At 45.2% G+C, this 14,954-nt stretch overlaps 1 protein-coding gene across 1 annotated transcript in view; it reads left to right on the top strand.

Annotated features, from left to right (window-relative positions):
• LOC104482491 (CUGBP Elav-like family member 4) overlaps window positions 1–14,954 on the top strand; it is an 829,267-nt gene that overhangs the window by 43,466 nt on the left and 770,847 nt on the right.

Genomic DNA, 14,954 nt, shown 5'->3' with positions numbered 1-14,954 from the left:
CAGAGCAAAAATCCAGAATTGTTCCCTCTGCTCCCAGTACACCTCTACTGTAAAATCAGCCAATTCAGCTACTTAAAAGACATAAACTAGGGACTGAGCTGTATCAACTAATTTTTATTCCACTGATGTTCCCTTGCCCACTGTTTGGTTATTGATCCAAAACTAAGGGAGAAGGCCAGAAACAGGAAATTATAAAGGTAAGCCCGAAAAGTGCTGCTGTTCTAGAGCAACATAAAACACAACTTGAAGCTGGAGGGCAGAGGAGGGACAAGGAAGCAGAGCAGCAAGAGAAAAGAATAGAGAAAGGAAGAGAGAATTAGAGACAGAGCAAACAAGATTAAGTTTAATCTCAGTTATTGGATGTACACTTGGAAAGCAAAAGGCAGGGAGAGGAAGAACAGAGGGAAAGAACTGCAGCAAGTTCTGTCCTGAGGCTCCATGCAATGGTTTTGTCAGAGATTCTCTGAGTCTGGTGCCACTTCATATGATGTGTAGCTTTAATGAAAGAAGGAGGGGGGCAGGAGCAGAGGGAAAAAGAAAAAGCGACTGAGACACTCTGTCTCTTCCTCGGTCTCTGGAGAGATCTACTGGCCATAACTCTTGCAGGGCAAATAACAAGCATTTTCCATCCAAATGTAAGCACATTGGCACTTAAAATCCTATTTTATAAAGGTTATAGTTTTACATAAATCACTCACTCTAAATGCACTTTAGTCATCCTCCTCGTGTTAAGCTTCCCTTTAAGTCTAACTAGGCAAGGAGGATTTCTCCCACTGGCCCTCTGGACATGATGCCACCAAGATTGAACTATGCTCTCCATCTTTAATATCCCTGGAGGGATTAATAGAATCATAGAATGGTTAGGGTTGGAAGGGACCTTCAAAGGTCATCTAGTCCAACCCCCCTGCAAGGAGCAGGGACATCTCCAACCAGATCAGGTTGCTCAGAGCCTCATCTAGCCTGGCCTTGAACGTTTCCAGGGATGGGGCCTCCACCACCCCTCTGGGCAACCTGGTCCAGTGTTCTACAACCCTCAGTGTAAAAAATTTTTTCCTAATATCCAATCTGAATCTACCTCTCTCTATTTTAAAACCATTACCCCTCGTCCTATCACAACAGGCCCTGCTGAACAGCCTCTCCCCATCTTTCCTGTAGGCCCCCTTGAGGTACTGGAAGACCACTATAAGGTCTCCCCGGAGCCTCCTCTTCTCCAGGCTGAACAACTCCAACTCTCTCAGCCTGTCCTCATAGGAGAGGTGCTCCAGCCCTCTGATCATCTTCGTGGCCTCCTCTGGACCTTCTCCAACTGGTCCATGTCCTTCTTATGTTGGGGGCTCCAGAACTGGACACAGTACTCCAGGTGGGGTCTCACCAGGGCAGAGTAGAGGGGCAGAATCACCTTGCCAGGCACAGAGGTGAGGCTGACCGGCCTGTAGTTGCCCGGGTCTTCCTTGTTCCCCTTTTTAAAAATGGGGGCTTTTATAAATACATTACCAGTAAGAGGAGGACAAAGGAGAATATCCACTCTTTGCTGGATGAGGCTGGGAATGTGACCGCTGAGGATAAGGAAAAGACGGAGGTTCTGAATGCCTTCTTTACGTCTGTCTTTAAAGGTCAGACCAGTTATCCTCAGGGTACTCCTCTCTCTGACCTGGTAGTCTCGGCTGGGGAGCACGCTAACCCCCCTGTGATTCTGGAAGAAACGGTCAGAGACTTACTACTCCAACTGGACTGCCACAAGTCCATGGGGCCAGATGAGATCCACCCAAGAGTGCTGAGGGAACTGGCGGAGGTGATAGCCGAGCCGCTTTCCATCATCTGTCAGCGCTCCTTGTTGACTGGTGAGGTCCCGGAAGACCGGAGGATTGCCAACGTGACTCCCATTTACAAGAAAGGTTGTAAGGAGGATCCGGGGAACTACAGGCCTGTTAGCCTGACCTCGGTTACAGGGAAGGTTATGGAACAGATAGTCTCGAGGGAGATCATGCGGCATGTGCGGGATGGCCGGGGGATCAGGCCTAGCCAGCATGGGTTCATGAAGGGCAGGTCCTGTTTGACCAACCTGATCTCCTTTTATGATCAAGTGACCCATCTGCTGGATGAGGGAAAGGCTGTTGATGTGGTCTACCTAGACTTCAGCAAAGCCTTTGACACTGTCTCCCACGGTATTCTCCTGCAGAAGCTGGCAGCCCATGGCTTGGATGGGTACACTCTTGGCTGGGTAAGGAGCTGGCTGGAGGGCCGGGCTCAGAGAGTGGTGGTGAATGGAGTTAAATCCAGCTGGCTACCGGTCACAAGTGGTGTTCCCCAGGGGTCGGTGCTGGGGCCTGTCCTCTTCAATATCTTTATTGATGATCTGGATGAGGGCATTGAGTGCACCCTCAGTAAGTTCGCAGATGACACCAAATTGGCTGGGAGTGTGGATCTGCCTGGGGGTAGCGAGGCCCTACAGAGGGATCTGGACAGGCTGGAGAGCTGGGCTGAAGCCAATGGGATGAGGTTCAACAAGACCAAATGCCAAGTCCTGCACTTCGGCCACAACAACCCCAGGCAGCGCTATAGGCTTGGGGCGGAGTGGCTGGAGGACTGTGTGGAGGAAACGGACCTGGGGGTACTGATTGATGCTCGGCTGAGCATGAGCCGACAGTGTGCCCGGGTGGCCAAGAAGGCCGACGGCATCCTGGCTTGCATCAAAAACAGTGTTACTAGCAGGAACAGGGAGGTAATTGTCCCCCTGTACTCGGCACTGGTGAGGCCGCACCTCGAGTACTGTGTTCAGTTTTGGGCCCCTCACTGCAAGAAAGACATTGAGGCCCTGGAACGCGTTCAGAGGAGGGCTACGAAGCTGGTGAGGGGTCTGGAGCACAGGCCTTATGAGGAGCGGCTGAGGGAGCTGGGATTGTTCAGTCTGGAGAAGAGGAGGCTCAGGGGAGACCTTATAGCTCTCTATAACTTCCTGAAGGGAGGTTGTAGTGAGCTAGGGGTCGGCCTTTTCTCTCGTGTAGACAGTGATAGAACTAGAGGCAATGGTTTCAAGCTGCGCCAGGGGAGATTCAGGCTGGACATTAGGAAATATTACTTCTCGGAAAGGGTAGTCAGGCACTGGAATGCACTGCCCAGGGAGGTGGTGGAGTCACCGACCATGGGGGTGTTCAAGAAACGTTTGGATGTTGTGTTGAGGGATATGATTTAGCTGAGAAGTATTGGTGATGGTTGGACTGGATGATCTTTTAGGTCTTTTCCAATCTTGACAATAATTCTGTGATTCTGGTTTTTTTGACCAATTGAACTTGAGTTCTTTCAGCTAATATGGTTGAGCCGTCCCTGTGGTCTCTCTCTAGGGCATCTTTAATTTAAATATTTTTTCTCTACTTGAACACCCATTTTCATAAAATTTCTTCCAGTTTAGTCACTAGATTTTTGACCTAGTCAAATTATCTGAGGTTGGATAATAGGTTCTGAAATCATTGAAGCAGAGAAGTGAAGAGTTAGAGGCAGTGATGACACCATCACATAGGCCTTGTCTTTTAAAAACTAAGCTAAAAATACACCCTCTTTCCATGAAGAGAAGGTAACACCAGCTGGCAGGCAGGTTGCCCCACTCAAGCTGTGTTGATCCCTCTCCACAGAACAGTTTCTGGTAGTCTGCAAGGATACACAGTACCCTGAATTTCCTGTGAGCAATCCAGAAATCTTTTTAGTTTTGCACTAGCACAGAGTTACTCTAGTCTTTAAGACATGATTAGTGAGTTCTGGGTCTATATGAGTACCTCTGTCTAGCATTAGAAGAGAAGCTGATATGCAAAGGGAAGCAGGTCTTTTGGTCTTTCTGGTCTTACAGCAGCCAGGAAACAGTATGTGACTTCCAGTCAACTGATACAAAACCAATAGTCAATGAATTAAATTCCCAGTATCTGATTCAGGACACTTCTGTAAATAGAAGATGCTCCACTGAAATCAGTGTTTAACTCTTCACACCAACTCTGATTCTAGCTCCAAACTCCAGATGATTTGAAGAGACATCCAACATCACCAACACATACCCCATCTTAGAGGAAAGCTAACAGCAGACAGGAGATTATAAGCTTGGACTCTTCTGTAGAGAGTAATTGCACACCTATGCAATCCTTAAGCCTTCTACGTCAGCCTCAGCTTAAATAGCTATATAAGCCTAAACAGGGAGGAATTAATTTCACCCACAAACAAGCACGAAGGAAAATTCTACTTGCTAGTCACAGATGATTCATGCATTAGCAAATTCATGGGAAGTTCAAAGCTCCCTAGTTCTGTCACCAGCTTTTCACAGCTGGGAGAAACTCCATTTCCTTGTAATAGCAATGACATTCTACTCCAAGAGTAAAAATAATTTTGTTTTCTATCAGGCAACCATTAGAAATTGCCTTATGCGATATGGTTGTGTTTGGAAAGCTCAGCTGCAATCAGTGCCCCACAGTGCAAGGTGCTGTTCGTACTTTAACAAAAATGCAAGCCAAAAGAAGCAGAAGAGAGGAAGTCATACACTCAAGGCCACGTAGCAACCTAGCAGCCAAGGGAAAAAATGAACTTAATTTTTTTTACCATCAGCCCAGTGTCCTTACGCTGCACCATGCACTGTTCCATCAGTGAGGTCAGCAAGAGTTTTACATACTTATACACTTTCCATTATCAACATGCAAGAGCACCTCACAACCTATATTCTTATCTTGCCCCTAGAAAGTAAAAACAACTTCTGTTCCCAGTTACATAAGAGGAATTGAGATATAGGCAAAAGCTGGAGCTACAGCCACAAATAAATAAATAAATAAAAATGTCTAGACCATAATTTGTGGTGCTTATGTCCCAACCTCAAATGACTTGCTCAGTTTCTATTCAACCCCCAAAGTACCTATTCTATCAGCATAAATATGCCTTCTCTAACAAATCCATATTTTGGAACAGGGCCCAGATCTGAGGTCTCCTCTGAGGCACATAAATGCCCTTACCAGAGCATCGTTCTCTCAGACTCTCTCTGCCTCAGAATTAAGATACAAGAAGTAGCAAAACATCTTTATCCCCTGCTAATGCAGCATCCCAAGCACCACCTTGATTCTTTTTGGCACACACCATTTGCTTTGGGAACAGTAGTAGCTGCCACATCAAATCACTACCATGTACTTGGTGGGGTACTCACTCACCTGTCCAGAGAGCCATCTCCAGCACCAGCATCCCCTAGCTATGCTTAGCATGCCCAGGTCAGCTGGCTGCCCTCCTCTATGCCCGAGATCCCCAACCAAAACCACTCTCTCTCCACTTACATACATGAAACAAATGTCCACCTGAAACATTTAGGGCATTGGGGTTTTTGAGGATTTTCTGCTAAAATATCCTTGGCACTAAAAACCAAGCTAGGTCATAGAAACACAAAGCTTGTATTTTCTCTAACATTTGACAGAACAAACATTGCTTCTTTGCAGAGAAAAACAGGCTGGGGTCAAGGACAGAGAATCAAGGTGCTATTTTCTAAAACATTGATTTGAACTTGCCTTACAGTTAAAGCAAATAAGACAGACAATAAATCCTAAGAAGGAATCAGCAAAAAAACACACCCATCATCTTAAAACTTAGACTTTTACAGTAAATCTAAACACTAAGGTCCTCCTGCAGAACCAGCCTAGAAGAACTTTTCTCCTCAAGGACATGTCAAGAGTCACCAAGGTTAGTTTATCCCTCTCCTGCAAACATTTCTGGAAGATGTCACAGCTGGAAGGTTGACTTAGATTTGAGAAAGAGACACATGCTGGACTGCTCATGCAAGAGACCCCATGCAGTTATAGTGACACGCCACACCTGCTCCATCTTTGCATGTGCAAGTCCCAGGCTGCATCTAAGCCACATGGAGCCACATCCATGTTCTGCTCCTCTGTTTGACTGTACAGCCACAGCTCAGAGCCATGAGGCAGAGCAAAGCAGTACATATGCTGTTTGGAAAACAAAGCAACAAAAAAACAGTGTCATCAGTGAAAAGCAGGAGATTCTTCAACACTACTGAAAGGTGAGTGACAAGAGAGTCTTCTTCCTTCCCTCTGTACCAAAACAGCACTGGTGCTCTCCACAGCCACCACAGCAACCCAAGAACAGGGAATATCAGTTTTACGCAGTCACAGAACAAACACCAGGTTTAGAAGACATTGTCCACATGCTGTCAACAGATGTTTCATGTCCATGCTCTTTAACCCTAAACACCTGCATAGTCCTCTCCCCTTAGATATCTCCACCAAGCCAGGTTTACCCAACATTTAGAATAAACTAATTTTTTTTTTAATATATTTTCCTTTTTTTTTTTTTTTTTTTTTTTTTTTTTATCTCCTGGTAACCTCATCTCACTTCTGGGAAGGTATCAGCTAGGCAATTGCTGTCTTTGCTACCCAAGCACTTTCTACTGTTTCCCCTTAAAAAGCACCAAGCTATTTCCTGAAAATCAGGATTACCTAAAGAAGGAGCAGCAGTACAGGGTTAAGACAAAAGGGATTTCTTACATGTAGTTAGGAGAAGGGGACACATGTTTTGCTCAGAAATGAAGGTGGACCTTGCCAGGTTCCTTTGCAAAGCTCTACTCCTGCCCTTGATGGCTTTCCAGGCTGAAGTGGTTCCACCTGGGAGCAGGAGCTTGTTGCAAGATCAGACCTGGTTCCCACTGACTATATTTGTCATGCAGGTTCCCAGCTGGTGTAAATTAGAACTACTTTACTGAAGTCAATAAAACTACACAGATGCCCTATGGCTGAAGGCAGCTAGCTAGTTGTTTCTCCCTGTGTTTTTTTTTTTATGAATGGGTAGAATAGACAATAAGAGAGATGTAGAGTTGCATCTATGAAGTTATATAGATGGTAAATCTGTTATTGAAATTCCTTTGGAATTATGTACTTGACTCTGGTTTTGGATTTAGTTCTTAATCACTGAGAAGTGAGTACTTCCTGTGTCTTTGTTTCCAAGCTTCCCTTAGAAAGTTAGAGCTATCAAACAGTATTCTTTTAACTACTAAGGGATAAACATCATAAGCTTTGCAATTCACTTTCCACAGAAACAAACAAGACATCAGGAAAGTGAGCAAGTGGAAAATATATTTGCTATTTTACTGGCAGTAGTGTTTAAAAAGCTTGATTACTAGAGTAGCCCCTACCTACTTACAACCCTTTAACTCTATGTAAGAAGCTAGTAAAAGTTTTAGAAAACCATACCAAGCAAGCTATTGTAGTAAGCTCCACTCAAAAACTTAATCAACTTGCTTGTTCTTTGATTATTTTTTAGCTTTGTCATGACTGAAGTAACTATTTGTATTTCATTGGAAAAAAAAAAAAATTAGGAGAAAAAAAAACCAAACCCTCTCCCTTCATTTATTTTATTAGAAATAATAGCAATCATAGCAAGTGCCTACTGAGAACACTTAAAAATAATCTTTCCAATACTTATTAATTGTTTATATTTAATTTCCCCTAAAGACACTTGGAAAAGCAATTTGCTCAGGAGCAGACAAGTTCAGGACTACCCCAGAAGCATCACATAATAGCATCTGAACAAGCCCCCAATGTACTTTCTTTTTATAGTTTCTTTCCCTCAAGCTATGTTTTGTTAGTTTTCCTTCAATGAGAGTACTTTCTAGTCTGCTTTTTGAGAGGATGACCCTTTAAAATGAGGGGCAGAAGCATTGCAAAGGCCCTAAAGGCTCCATTTTGCAGTAGGCAGTAGACTGCTAAATCTCTCTGTTCCAGATGGTGAGTAATTTTTATTTGTGAGCTTTGAGTTGGATTGTGTGTTCTCAAACAAAGCTAGTTATGTCTCTTTCCCTCTTTTTTAAAGCTTAGAAGTTCTGTTTTTCTTTCCTAGAATAATTTTTTTTTCTCCTGAAAATTGTTCCGACTCACCTCCCTTACAAATCATCTCTGAGCAGACTTCAAACGTGGAGATTTTTTGTTTTCTAAAAGCTATAGATAGACCTGTTCTTGCACAGTTGCTTGAAAGTAATTCCCATTAACACAATATGTTAAATCCTGATCTTGAGGAGACTTTGATGTGTGGGCTTAGGAGCTCTTTGGGATGGGGTCTATCCATTAAGAAGGGCTTGCTTGGAAAAATGAGTTTGTGTATTAGAGCCTAGAACTGTTAGTTTAAACACAAGTAATAAGGTGAGGTTATTCCTGTATGTAAGTCTATATATAGGACCACATTTCCAGGGTTATACTTTTACCTATGCAGCTGTTTTACTCTCAAATCCCTATGCCCCATTCCTGCACAGTTCTGGGGCACTGTTTTATCCCTCTAGGATGTTAATAAGCCTCACTGGCAAGGAACAGAGCATTAGTCTTTGATGGGTAGGTAGATTAAATATGCACGCATAATAGTAAATATTTATTTAGGTACCTGAGCTATTCTGATTAATGGCTGCATTTTTCTTTTAAATGATTTGAGTACTTTTTAATGGCAATTAATTAGTATTTATGGCATGATTATTTAATTTTTTTCACTCTTCTGCTGCTAGTACTGTCAGAGAAGCTGGAAACTCCATTTTTTTTTCAGGTTGGTAAATATTAGAGTTTGCTTCTGTCTTCCGTGTGCCTGGGGATGCACAAACCAGCATGTCTCTGCTCTATTTCCTGGCAGTTATTTGCCAGCAGCAGAACTACCATACAGGGAAATAGAACTCTGATCCTGCAAGCACTTCATGAAGTTTTTTAACTTTAAGTACACAAATAAACTTGTTGTGGTCAGCAGTGGCATAAGGATTACATGCATAAGTTTCCAGAACTGGGACCTCTAGATCTCTCTAGTGACCTGCTTAGTTTGCAGTAATAACAGGTCAACTCTTGATGGCCTATGCATTGAAATACCTAATGCCACAATCTGGCTTTGTAGGCCCTGTGTAAATAGTGGCAATACGATTTATTTTTGCCCCTAGTTGTTGAAGTGCAGGGAAATTAAACGAGACTTTGATGAAAAAGGAAACAAAAATCCCCTCTTATCAGCTGTGGTAGGTGTGTCCACTGCAGATACTATTGAGCAAAGACAATATAGCAACATGTATCCCCTTTTATTTGCCTGAAAGGTCAACTGCGATGACTGCAGGCATTCCTCTCTTGTCCTGCCATCATTGTGCAGGGATCTTGTCTTGACCATTGAGCCTGAAAAAAATATCTAATGTTGTTATCCTCACAAAAACCTACTGAGTTCAAAAACCATTATCATTTCTACGTTGAGTGAGGATCTGGAAGTTATATGGGATTTGCTGTTGGTCACATAAGTAGTTATCCCTTGGCTTGAGGTATGCTTTGGCAGTTTGATTTTTAATTTTTTTTTTTCTGAGGCATATGGGTTTGTAATTGACATCAATACAGTGGGAAGTAAAAAATTCAGAGAGCCCAGTCCTGTTCCAGATTTGGCTGAGATAACTTCAGAGATGTAGGACTCCTGAGCTGATCTGATTACAGAAACTGCTAGCAGCCATCAGAAGACTTTGTCTCCCTACGAACAGTAAGGAGGGGCTCAGCACCTTGCCTGGATCAGGCAGAGTTGGAGGCTATCAACTGGAAATGAGTTGATGGGAGAGGTCCTAATGAAAGAGTGGGTGAGACAATTAGTGCCAAGGGATAAACCTTATACAGACAGATCTCTTATTCTCTCATCCTCTAACCCCACCCCCCCCCGCCCCCCGCAACAGCCCCAAGTCAAAGCAAAGCAAACAGATGGGGAAAAATACAATTAGGTGCAGAACCACCAGAAATTCAAACAATATTCCATCACAGGTTCTAGGCCAGCACACTTAATTTATCAAGGGCGCGGTGCTATTGGACGTGGCCCAGTGTGCTAACTTGGCAATAGATCATGATAAAAAAATGTAAGTGATCTGTTATCACCAAGTTAATGTGCTTTACTATGCAACTCTGCCAGCTCGACAGAAACATCATTACATAATGAGAATGATGCTCTGCAAACAGAAGCAGGAGGAGGGAATGAGATATCAGGCTCCGGGATATTGCAGAAATTCCTGGGCAAAAAGGACTGGATTTTCAATTCATTTAAAAGTAAAAATAGGAAACTGAAGTGAGTCAAGTCTTGAAAAATCAAAGATGTTAAGGAATCATTAGTTCAAAGTAATGAATGCTTTTTTTTTTTTCCAGTTAATCTGCTAGATTAGGAGTGTTGATAACCATGAAATTCACCAGATACTTGCTATTGTTTCATTTCTCAAGAGCTGACTGGGCTGTTCAGATCTGGATACACTTTGCTGATTATGTGGATGAATCAAAAAAAGAGTCTTCCTGCCTGGCACATGGGCTCTTGCAAGCTTGGAAGAGAGACTGACGTCAGCAGGGAGGGAGGAAGGGAGAGGAAGTGCAAATTGCACGCAGTGCTGGGGACATGGATGCAGGGGGAACACATCAGCTTGTACAAGTGCAAGAGGCAGAGTCAGGCAGGGTGTTGGACAGAGTGACACAAATGGGGAGAGAGGCAAAAATAGAGTACAGGACTGTGGCACTGACGGAGCGTATGCGAGCTGAGGGTGAGTATGCACAGGCAGTGCCCAGAGTGAGATGAAACTCCTCTGTGTGGAGTCCCTGTGAGTAAGGATGAATACGTGCGTGATGGCAAGCAAGCACACTGTCTGCTCCAAGGGACTATGCAGGCATGGTTTAGCAAGTGACAGGGTGATGCTCACGTGAGAGGTGGCACAACCATGGTGCCAAGGGAAAGGAGTGTGAAAAATCACTGCATGAGCAGAGGCCAAGAGGGAAGTTATCCTGCCTCTGCTTTCTCCTTCGTTAGGCCCTGGGTCAGGATAGGGACCCTGGTCTCTCATGAACTGCATTGCTTTACCCTTGTCTTGCTTTGCATCTTTTGGGTGTGACATGTTTGTCTCTGGCACTGTGGAAAGCTCTCGCAGTTGGTACACCCGCCTGGGTATTTTTAGCAGGTGCTTTGCATTTTAAATCCTGCCGGCTTTAACATTGCTGGGTAGACTTGGTATAATTTACCTTTGGCTTAACAAGAAATAGGAGCTGAGTCAGGGATTAAGGTGTGTCATAGAATCATAGGATGGTTAGGGTTGGAAGGGACTTTCAGAGGTCATCTAGTCCAACCCCCCTGCAAGGAGCAGGGACATCCCCGACTAGATCAGGTTGCTCAGAGCCTCATCCAGCCTGGCCTTGAATGTTTCCAGGGATGGGGCCTCCACCACCCCTCTGGGCAACCTGATCCAGTGTTCTACCACCCTCAGTGTAAAAAATTTTTTCCTAATATCTAATCTGAATCTACCTCCGTCTATTTTGAAAACATTACTCCTAGTCCTGTCACAACAGGCCCTACTGAACAGCCTCTCCCCATCTTTCTTGTAGGCCCCCTTGAGGTACTGGAAGACCGCTATCAGGTCTCCCCGGAGCCTCCTCTTCTCCAGGCTGAACAGCCCCAACTCTCTCAGCCTGTCATCATAGGAGAGGTGCTCCAGCCCTCTGATCATCTTCGTGGCCTCCTCTGGACCCTCTCCAACTGGTCCATGTCCTTCTTATGTTGGGGGCTCCAGAACTGGACACAGTACTCCAGGTGGGGTCTCACCAGGGCAGAGTAGAAGGGGAGAATAACCTCCCTTGACCTGCTGGCCATGCTCCTCTTGGTGCAGCTCAGGATGCGGTTGGCCTTCTGGGCTGCAAGGGCGCATTGCCTGCTCATGTTGAGCTTCTCGTCCACCAGCACTCCCAAGTCCTTCTCCTCAGGGCTGCTCTCAATCCATTCCCCGCCCAGCCTGTAGTTGTGCCTGGGATTGCCATGACCCAGGTCCAGGACCTTGCACTTGGCCTGGTTGAACTTCATGAGGTTGGCACGGGCCCACCTCTCCAGCCTGTCAGGGTCCCTCTGGATGGCATCCCTCCCCTCCAGCGTGTCAACGGCACCACGCAGCTTGGTGTCATCGGCGAACTTGCTGAGGGTGCACTCTATCCCACTGTCCATGTCACCGACAAAGATGTTGAACAGGGCCGGGCCCGACACGGACCCCTGAGGGACGCCACTCATCACTGATCTCCACTTGGACATTGAGCCGTTGACCACCACTCTCTGAGTGCGGCCATCCAGCCAACTCCTTATCCACCGAGTGGTCCGTCCAGCAAACCCCTGTCTCTCCAGTTTAGAGAGAAGGATGTCATGCAGGACAGTGTCAAAAGTTTTGCACAAGTCCAGGTAGATGATATCCGTTGCTCGTCCCTTGTCCACCGATGCTGTCACCCCATCATAGAAGGCCACCAAATTGGTCAGGCACCATCTGCCCTTGGTGAAGCCATGTTGGCTGTCACCAACCACCTCCTTGCTCTCCATGTGCCTTAGCATGGTTTCCAGGAGAATCTGCTCCATGACCTTGCCAGGCACAGAGGTGAGGCTGACCGGCCTGTAGTTGCCCGGGTCTTCCTTGTTCCCCTTTTTAAACCTGGGGGCTATATTCCCCCTCTTCCAGTCATCGGGGACCTCACCAGACCGCCATGACTTCTCAAATACAATGGCCAGTGGCTTGGCAACTTCATCCACCAGTTCCCTCAGGACCCGCGGATGGATCTCATCAGGTCCCATGGACTTCTGCACCTTCAGGTTCCTTAGATGTTCCCAAACCTGCTCTTCGAGTACAGTGGGTGGTTCTTCATCCTCACAGTCCCTGCTTCTGCCTTCCACAACTTGTGTGACGTGACAAGAGCCCTTATTAGTGAAGACGGAGGAAAAAAAGTCATTGAGCACCTCAGCCTTTTCCATGTCCCGGGTAACCAGGACACCGGTTTCCTTCTGGAGGGGGCCTACATTCTCCCTGGACCTCCTGTTGTCCCCTACATACCTATAGAAGCCTTTCTTGTTGTTTTTGATATCCCTGGCCAGATTCAATTCTGTCAGGGCTTTAGCCTGCCTCACCTGATCCCTGGCCGCTCGCGAGCCTCTCTGTATTCTTCCCAGTTACCTGCCCGCACTTCCACCCTCTGTAGGCTTCCTTCTTTATTTTCATTTGGTCCAGTCAAGTTAACACAAATAAAAAGTAGAGCAGGGGAGGATTAGTCAGACATGAATTCAACACAAGAGCTGAGTGTTATTTGTGAGAATGGTGCAGGGGAAGAAGAAATAAAACCTCCTTTATTTGCCCGCTCGTTCTCTGAAGGCACAGCCTCTCTTGGGGTCAGCATTGGCAACACATCCTGTTGATACCTCTCTCTGTAGTTTGCAGAGATTGCAACCCTTTCCGCAGAGCTCACTTTCTTTATAGCTCAGGTTTTGGAGTTGCATCTCTTAGCTCAGGAAGTTCCTGCTTTGGTTCCTAGATGGCAGGCAAGGTGGCAGCCATCAACTGCATCTCATGGTGTGCAGCTGCTGTATGGTGTGGCCGTGAGCAGAGGCTGGCTGCTGACAGGATGAATTGGGAAATGCCTTATTTGACACAGATTTCCCTCTCCAGCAGCAGAATTTCCCTAGCAGGCTCCAAACAACTTACCCATACTTGAAAGTGGAGTTTCTGAAGCACTAAACTCTCCATGCAAGCCTGTCATGGGAGGGTGGATGCTGTTGACTAAGCCTAGATGCTTTGAAATTTATATTCCTGTGACTTTAGTGAAAGGTGAGTAGTGGTAGCTGCAAGGCAATAGTGATGTGTCAGCACTGAAAAGTCTATGGAAAAATGGTCTGGTCTTCCCTGGCCAATCCCTACTCATTTTTTTTTTTTTGAATAAGAGACCCTGAAGGTTTCAACACCTGAACAAATTATAAATCTTCTGTCTTCCCTGAGATTGAAGGGAATTATTCTGTTCAAACTGCTGGTGTTCATGCTTTTGCTATATAGTAAAGGCTCAGCATTTTAATCTTTTATTGAGTGTAGGGTAAGCTACCTTGCATTATTGCCTCCTGTTCAGCACAACTGTCCATATACACACATGGATTCCATGGTGAAGCCCCTATTGCACACTTCATGCTTTCATGTTGCCCTGTTCATATCCCACATTTCATGGCCAGGGTCAGGCTTTGGCCAGAAGATACCAGAAGCAAAGACGGCTCAGTATTTTTTAACGTTTTTGTTCCTGTTCTACCTGTGCCCTGCCCTTCTCAGGAATAAACAGTTATAACAGACCTTGAAATAATAAATTTCATAGCCTCAGATTGGTTTCTTTTGAATTATTGTCCTCATTGAAAAACTCTTTATATTTCCTTTCAATTCCTTTTTCTACTAACAAGAAGATGCGAGGACTAATTTAGAAGGAGATAATGAGAGCAGTTGTATGTGCACATGGACATGTACACATTCTCTCTCAAGGTAGTGTAAAAATTGTGATTAGTTGTTTAGGTTAGTTATGCTTCAAATTCCCAATCAAAATTAGATATTTGTTATGCTAGTCACAGCAATTTCACATAACAAACACTGTTCCTGCCACTGTTGTCTGGCAGCAGCCTCTGCTAAGGAGAGTGGAGGTAGGAAAGGGCTGAGGGCTGCAAAATGCATTAAAGTCAGCACAGGACTATTGGGTTGGATCTCTTAACTTCAAGTGTTATGCTGCAGCCCAGGAGTGGTATTGCCTCACGCTGCACATGCATTGTCCTAGCAAGTAACAGGGTGGAAATGAAGAAAGATCATGTTGCTGGACTTCTGAACTTCTGTGAATACAGAGGCATGAGATGCTGTGTACCAGGTTATATGATGGAGTGGGTATCTGTGGGTTGGGATTGTGTGACTATTGGGCAGGAACAGGCAGGATACTGCTCTGAAATACTGCTTCCATTAGAGCTGGGGTTCTGAATTCCCTGTGCCGTATATCTGAGTGGAGTGGCACTGTACAGGTCTGAGGTGACCTCATAGGGTTAAGGACAGCTGGCATCCTGTCTATTAATTTAATTCCTCTCCTGGGTCAAATCCAAACCTACTGTGTTGAGCCATCTCCTCTGGAAATACATGTGAGCCTAAGGGAAGG

The sequence above is a fragment of the Chlamydotis macqueenii genome, chromosome W (genome assembly GCF_036417535.1).
Source record: "Chlamydotis macqueenii isolate bChlMac1 chromosome W, bChlMac1.mat, whole genome shotgun sequence".
Classification (NCBI taxonomy): Eukaryota; Metazoa; Chordata; class Aves; order Otidiformes; family Otididae; genus Chlamydotis; species Chlamydotis macqueenii.
This window is presented reverse-complemented; position numbering and strand designations above follow the sequence as displayed.